The sequence below is a fragment of the Scardinius erythrophthalmus genome, assembly GCF_964197995.2.
Source record: "Scardinius erythrophthalmus genome assembly, chromosome: 2".
In the NCBI taxonomy this organism is placed as follows: domain Eukaryota; kingdom Metazoa; phylum Chordata; class Actinopteri; order Cypriniformes; family Leuciscidae; genus Scardinius; species Scardinius erythrophthalmus.
The window spans coordinates 68973182-68981872 of record NC_138222.1 but is presented as its reverse complement, the minus strand read 5'-3'; positions in this window follow the sequence as shown (position 1 = coordinate 68981872).

Genomic DNA, 8691 nt, shown 5'->3' with positions numbered 1-8691 from the left:
CAAATACAAAATGAAAGTAAAAGTAAAAGACAGCAGCCCTGTCACATATAATAAAACAGAAACACAACACAACATAAGTCCAGGCCTGGTCCTCTCTCTCTCTTCACTGCCGTCGTTCCTCCTTTATGCTTCGTGAGAGATACGAGAGGGAGAAGCTCATCATTAATCACGGCACCGTCCTCGCGCCGTTCTCCCACGGCCCTCGCCCTCGTCCTGCTCACCACAGTCCCCTTATCAACGTTTTGGTTGAATCTATCCAAATTCTTCACTTCAAAAACTGAATCAGAGATTGCTTTAATATTGTGTGATAGTTTTATTTTTTCTCATCGTAATTATAATATAGAATATATAGAGAATGTCATTATTTTATTGGCAAAATACTATATTCATAAATGTTCATTTTCGGTAACACTTTATTTTGATGGTCCCTTTTGAACATTCTGTTAACTATAAGTAACTTTGCAACTACATGTCAACTAACTGTCATTAGAGTATTTGTAGACCGTCTGCTTAATATCAGTCAGACTGTTGCTCCTCCAACAGACATTCAACTAACTATAAGTAACTTTGCAACTACATGTCAACTTATTCTAACCTGAACCCTACCAGTCGACTAATACTCTATTTATACTCTAATGAGGGTTAGTAGATATGTGGGTGCAACGTTACTTCTAGTCAACAGAATGTGTTAAAGGCACCATCAAAATAAAGTGAAAACAAATCATCCTCAACGATACATAAATTGAACAGTTTTCTTCCTGACTTCAACTACTTAATTAGGACATTAACACTTGAAAAAAGACTCATTAGTTAAAAGTAGTTAAGTATTTTTGCAGTGTAAAATAAATAAATCTGTTAACTAGTAATGTCACGCTGATCAAATGACGACTAACTGACAATGTCGTCACAACGAACAGTGTTTGCTGGTGTCGGAAACTCAGAAGCGAAGACCAGGGCTGCGTTTTCCAAAAGCATCGTAAGCCAAAGAAGATCGTAAAAACGATCGTACGACTGATCTTAATATTACGGCCTTTTTCCCACAAGCATCGTAATTTAAGTAGCACTTGAAAATCATCGTAGATCTACGAGTGCTCTGGAGTGATCGTAAATCCCTAAGTGCATCGTAAGAAGACAGAGTTAGACCTTTTTAAATTACACCTTTATTCAAGTGCAATGTGATTACAAGGTTTCGTTTGTAGCCTTCAAGTTTATTGTACCCTTTATTACTCGTTTTTTGTTTAAATGAATTTCTAAATGAAATAATTAAAAAGGGCAGAAAACAAAAACAAAAAATAGAAATAATTTAATCCAATAATTTTAATCTAAATTAAATTAATGAACAAAAAATGTATAAAAGATGAAATATGCTTCAAAGACTGGGAAAAATAGGGATGAACTAAAAAAATCTGTCAGTGACTTGTACCATGTATTGGGCATTTCTTGGTTGGCCATCATGTGGTCCCATCATGCCATCTTTGACCTCCTCCTCTTCCTCCTCCTCCTCCTCCTCCACCACCTCCTCTTCATCTTATTCCTCCCTGTTAAGTTAGGACACTCTCATATGTCCTGACTACAACTACAAAGATTCTCAAACTGCTGAGGTGTGTGGCTGCAGTCTGGACAACAGAAGATGGAGGCTGAGGCCTGGGAGGGTTGTTTGGAGGACTAGGAGACGTGCTGGGAGATGGCAGATGAAACTGATAGTTCCTCTGAGCATGAAGGACCTGACTCAGGCACAGGTTGAGTTACCCTTACTCCTCCATGGATGTCAATACCACCACAAATTCCATCTGAAGCACTTATGCCAAGTATTAACAATGCCTTTTCTTCCTCTGCTGTGAGAAGGGCGGACTCATTGGGCCTACCACCTGTTTTATTAAATGTTGTCCTCTGCAGTGCCCATTTCCTTTTAGCAAGGCTTGCCACTTCTTCCCTGATCTTTTAATGCCCCAGTTGCAGTCAGTTTTAGCAATATCCTCCTAGATTTTTTGTTTTTGTTTATTTGTTTGACTGCCCTTAAACCTGAAAACTACATTTTATAATACGTTTGTATAGCTCCACCTCAAAATGAAAATAATACGTTTGTATAGCTCCACCTCAAAATGAAAATAATACGTTTGTATAGCTCCACCTCATCTAAAATGACATTAATCTCCTCTTTTAGAAAAAAATATTTTCTTTTCTTTTTTTTTGGTTCAGCCATTTTGTTGGTGTCTCCACCCGAAGGTTTGTGCTTTTTATAGATTTCAAAATACAAGTGTGTGCTACAATTACGAGCCATTCTACAAGGTGACATTTCAGCACTTGACAAACGGACAGCGACTCTTAAGTAGCACTTAAAGCACAGCTGCGTGCGATCGTGCTAAGTCCATTTTTGTGAAACACATGAAATGAACACGAACATTCATAAAGTCGCTCGTAGAAAATCCTTGTAAGTGCTAAGATCCATTGTTATCTGGAAACGCAGCTCAGGAGACTTGGTTGTATCTTCAGCAGGATTCTTTATTGAGAACACGAGCTGTCGTAGCTGACGTCATCAAGTCTGACTAAGGGAACTTTACATGGTATCTTATCGGCATTCAGTGGGCAGTCCTTATTAAAAGTGTTGACCTTACACACAGCCTTAGAGATGACCACTAAATCTCATCATCTAAAGACAATAGAGGCAATTACCCGCGACTGAAGATAATGGTCTTCAGTCGGGGGTAATTGATAATGGCAATAAATACCAGGTCATACCAGGTCATATTCATGAGATAAAGGTTTTCTGTAATAATTATGACAAATTATATCAATATTTTTAAGTATTTTGTAATTAATAATCTGACTCCATTGAAGTTTGATGTTAATTGTAGAAGCTTGTTTCCGCCACAGAATGAAATTTCAAGTCCCCCTGTTGTCAATCATTTTATCCCTTAAAACTCATCTTTGATCACCAAAATGACATTTTTCAAAGTTTTTTCCTTGGATGCCTTAAAATATCTTGAGTGTAACTCGACACCCTTGCCTCATTTAGTATGCGTGGTTTTATGAATATGCAAATGAGCCCCACCTCCACTCACTCACTCAGCTCAGAGATCCACTGGTTGACGATCACACGTTGATCTGATTGGTTACAAGGTAGTTTGTGACGTCAGAAACACCAGCGATTTCAAAGCGTGTTTTTGAGACTGTCTTTGTCACAGTGTCTGGTTTGTGTTCCCTGGGTAACCACTAGAGGTCCTCTTCCCCCATGGTGTCTTTCACTCATAACTACATTTCCCATCATCCTGTTCTGTCACTCATTGATCATTGTACTCAGCTATTTCACATCACCTTGTTAGTATCTGTGTGTATATATACCCTGTCTGTTTAGTCATTGTCATGGAGTCCTTGTATATTGTCACACCACTTCTGGTAGTCTGTTTTTGCCTGTTCATGTTGTTTTCTTGTTTTTGGATTGACTCATTGGATTTTGACCCTGGCCTGGACTGGATTGTGAGTACGGAATACCCTATTAAAATACTGCAATTGGATCTCCCTTTTCCCGTGTGTGTTTCGTGACAGAAGGACTCCATCATGTCAAGATCCAGCGGTATGGGTTTTTGTGACTCTTCCTCAACCACCAAGAGGGAGAGGAGGCAGCAGAGTGGGATTTTGCGAGCCGAAGAGGAGGAGCCTCGCATGACTTTATTTGACTGTTTTGCTCTATGTGCTCGCATCAGGGAGGAGAGTTCTGCACTCCCGGTGAATTCCGGGGAGAGAGAGCAGAATCCAGTCGCTCGCAGACACGACGGAGGAAGAGGAAGACTTCCCGTCTCCCTAATGTCCCGGAGACCGTCCCCGTGCAGCCCGCTGTTGTCCCGGAGGCCGTCCACGTGCAGCCCGCTGTCGTTCCGGAGGTCGTTCCCATACAGCCCGCTGTTGTCCCGGAGGTCGTCCACGTGCAGCCCGCTGTCGTCCTGGAGGTTGTCCCCATGGAGCCCGCTGTCGTCCCGGAGGTCGTCCCCGCACAGCCCGCTGTCGTTCCGGAGGTTGTCCCCAAGCGGCTTGCCCTGCCGGCACCGCCCCAGCACCTCGCTCTGCCAGCGCTGTCTCGCCCTACCGGTTCCACCGATGCAACATGCCGATCCAGAGACTGTTCAAGTCACGTCTGCTGAGCCAGTGTCTCCGGACAAGATGGCCGCCACCGAGCCTGTGTCTCCGGACAAGATGGCTGCAGCCAAGCCAGTGTCTCCGGACAAGATGGCCGCCGCCGAGCCTGTGTCTCCGGACAAGATGGCTGCAGCCGAGCCAGTGTCTCCAGACAAGATGGCCACCGACGAGGCTGTGTCTGTTCCTGAGCTGGTGTCTGTTCCTGTTCCTGAGCCGATGTCTGTTCCTGTTCCTGAGCCGATGTCTGTTCCTGTTCCTGAGCCGGTGTCTGTTCCTGTGCCTGAGCCGGTGTCTGTTCCTGAGCCGGTGTCTGTTCCTGTTCCTGAGCCGGTGTCTGTTCCTGAGCCTGTTTCTGTGCCATGGCCTCCTGAAGGGTCGTCTCCTCCCTGGCCTCCTGAAGGGTCTTCTCCTCCCTGGCCTCCTGAAGGGTCGTTTCCTCCCTGGCCTCCTGAAGGGTCGTTTCCTCCCTGGCCTCCTGAAGGGTCTTCTCCTCCCTGGCCTCCTGAAGGGTCTTCTCCTCCCTGGCCTCCTGAAGGGTCTTCTCCTCCCTGGCCTCCTGAAGGGTCTTCTCCTCCCTGGCCTCCTGAAGGGTCGTCTCCGCCCTGGCCCCCCGAGGGAAAGTCTCCGCCCTGGCCACCCGAGGGACTGTCGTCTTCACCCTGGCCGCCCGAGGGACTGTCGTCTTCACTTTGGCCGCCCGAGGGACTGTCGTCTTCACTCTGGCCGCCCGATGGACTGTCGTCTCCTTCCTGGCCGCCCGATGGACTGTCGTCTCCTTCCTGGCCACCCGATGGGTCGTCTGCTTCGCCCTGGCCGCCCGATGGGTCGTCTGCTTCGCCCTGGCCGCCCGATGGGTCGTCTGCTTCGCCCTGGCCGCCCGATGAGTCGTCTGCTTCGCCCTGGCCGCCCGATGAGTCGTCTGCTTCGCCCTGGCCGCCCGATGAGTCGTCTGCTTCGCCCTGGCCGCCCGATGAGTCGTCTGCTTCGCCCTGGCCGCCCGATGAGTCGTCTGCTTCGCCCTGGCCGCCCGATGGGTCGTCTGCTTCGCCCTGGCCGCCCGATGGGTCGTCTGCTTCGCCCTGGCCGCCCGATGGGTCGTCTGCTTCGCCCTGGCCGCCCGATGAGTCGTCTGCTTCGCCCTGGCCGCCCGATGAGTCGTCTGCTTCGCCCTGGCCGCCCGATGAGTCGTCTGCTTCGCCCTGGCCACCCGATGGGTCGTCTGCTTCGCCCTGGCCGCCCGATGGGTCGTCTGCTTCGCCCTGGCCGCCCGATGGGTCGTCTGCTTCGCCCTGGCCGCCCGATGAGTCGTCTGCTTCGCCCTGGCTGCCCGATGGACTGTCTGCTTCACCCTGACCGCCGGCTAAGCCGTCACCCCTTTTATGTTCCCCTTCATGGACCTGGATTGTGAGTACGGAATACCCTGTTAAAATACTGCAATTGGATCTCCCTTTTCCCGTGTGTGTTTTGTGACAGTCTTTGGTTCACTGCAGTTTTAAGGAGAAAATACTCAGCAATGGTGTCGACTTATGAATTTACACATGCTTTGTCTTAAAGCATATTAAAAACACCACATAGACATATAAACAATATTAGGGGAACTTTAAAACAGTAAATATCCATGGTCATGCTGCGTACACTAGAGGGCACTTTCTCCACACTTATTCATTTAAACAACAATCTGAAATGGTCAGTGAATGTGGCTCCAAACAAACAGCCTTCAGAGAGTGAAATTAGCCTTAAAGGTCCCATTCCATGGATTATTTTTATTATTTTATCATGTTTCCAGGGGTGCCCTTAAAATGTTAGTATGTTTTTTAGATCAAAATTTTTTATAATTTAGAAATAAAAGGCATATTTCCTAGCCTGATTTCATTCCCTGGTTTGAACACTCTGTTTGAAGGGGCGTGTCTGCTGTGAGACTTCAGTGTAAACGCCCACTGCTGTGATTGGCTGAAATGCTTGCATATGAAATATCTGGCATTACATTTGGAACTATCTGGAAAACTTTTACTATTACAGCTATTATACGTTTTTACTATTACAACTATCGGGATTAACGAATCGTGAGAAGTTTTTATAAGTATTTAGATCTATTTCAATCACATAAAAAATTGCAGTGAGCGTTGAGCAGATGACAGTCTGTTGATCGCGTGAAAAAAGATCTTATCATTGCAACGCAGTTTCTGCACTCACTAATGATTTTACCAATGCAAACATGAGGCATATAAATACAGTAAGAGCTTTGTTGTGCAGTGTAACAGCGTCATTGATTTCATAACGAGTTTTGGCAAGTGTCCAGATAAACTCGCCCTGTGATTGACACGGTTCTGGTGATGTCACTAATGAAGGAAGTAGAGGGGTGTAGTCCAATCGAGACGTTTTTTGTAGTCAACTTCTGTTAAATAAAATATCTCGCTTGGCATTGAACTTTGAGCATTATAATTTTACAGATATTATTTATACTCTAACAACAACATTACACACTAACTAAACTTTGAAACATTGAATCGCATGCAACGGGACCTTTAAAACCATCTAGATGTTGTTGCATTACAGGAAAAACATAAGAGAGCAGGACAATCAGACACTAAGAAAACATCTCCTAGCATATAATGCAATTCTTGGGTTCCCTTTTGAAAGGGAACTCGCACTGCGTCCTGAGACACTATTGGGGAACACCTCAGCGTGACTGGTATCTGGAGCATTTGTTAAATCATGGCAATACTATTGGACAGCGACAGCCTATGACATCATAATAGTGAGACCAGGAAGTATACAGTGGTGGTCAGAATGAATGGCACCCCTGGTAAATATGATCAAAAATGGCTGTAAAAAAAAAATTTGCATTGTTTATCCTTTTGATCTTTCATTCAAAAAATTCGCAAAAAATGTAACCTTTCATTGAAGTAAAAAGAATTGAAAGTGGGGAGGAAATCACATTATGAAATAAATGATTTTTCTCCAAAACAGGTCGGCCACAATTACAGTATTGGCACCTCTAGAATTTTTTACGAGTAAAATATCTCTGAAGTATATTCCCATTAATATTTACCTTTATTTAGCACACCAGGGTGACTAGGAACATGAAATTGTCCAGCTATGACTTCTTGTTTCACAGGAGTTTAAATATGACGAATACACAAAGGCCTTTTAAATTTCTTTACATCCATCATAATGAGTTTAGTTTAGTTTAGTTTAGTTTATTTATTTACAGGGGCAATGCACATTAATAAACATAAATGTAAACGTGCCAGAATGAGCCCAAAAGGCTATTTTTCATCTGTAGACCCTTGACAGAATGTTAAGAGGTCACCCTAAAAACAGAGACAGAGCATCACACATATACAGTACACATTATATGAAAAAAAAAAAAAAAAAAAAAAAAATAATAATAATAATAATAATAATAATTAAAAAATTAACATGAGAGAAAGGAAAGAGAGAAAGATGGCAACAGAAGAGAGCAACATAGCCTAGAACAATTAGTACAAAGTCTATTGTCAAGAATACAATACTAATGTTGACACTGCTGAGTTGTTAGTAACCATTTTTTAAGATGAGACTGAAAAGAGCCAAAAGCATGTAATCGTCTAATTGTTGATGGGACGGAGTTCCATTCCCTTGCAGCTCTGACCGAAAATACAGACTGGCTAAAGTTACTTCTTCTGAGAGGGATAATACAGTCCCCTCTTTCCCCACCCCTAGTAGATCGGTAAGCAGGAGTTCTAATATTCACAAACTCTTTTAGTGGTGAAGACAGGCTATGTATAGTTTTAAACAGCAGACAAATATGTACATATTTGATCAAGTTATCCCAGCTTAGCAAGTTGTATTTTTTTAATATTGAGCAGTGATGAAACCGAACTGATTTCTTATCAAGAGTTTTTAGTGATTGTTTATACAAAGACTCTAGCGGTTTCAGAGTAGTAATACTAGCTTGCGACCAAGTAGTTAAACAGTAGGTAATATGCGAAATAATCATGGAATACATATACATCAAAGCGGCGTCAGACGACATATAATCACGAATAAATCTAAAATTTGATAAACTAAATCTGACCCGGTTACAGACCTTTTTAACCTGTGCTTTAAATGAAAGTTAAAACCAAAGAATACAGTTCTGATGTGCAGAAAAAGATTGTTGAGCATCACAAAATAGAAAGTGGCTGTAAGAAAATAGCTAAAGAATTGAAAATCCCCATTTCCACCATCAGGGCAATAATTAAGAAGTTATAATCAACTAAAGATGTGACGAATCTGCCAGGAAGAGGACGTGTGTCTATACTGTCTTAATGGACGGTGAGGAGGAAAGTTTGAGTGGCCAAAGACTCTCCAAGGATCACAGATGGAGAATTGCAGAGATTACTGGAGTCTTGGGGGTCAGAAAGCCTAAAAACAAATGATCAAACAACCCCTACATCAGCACATGTTGTTCGGGAGGGTTTCAAGAAAAATCCTCCTCGCTCCTCCAAGAACAAATTCCAGCATATTCAGTTGTTAGACATGACTGGATCTTCAAAAGGGAGCGGATTATATGGTCAGATGAAACAAAAAAAG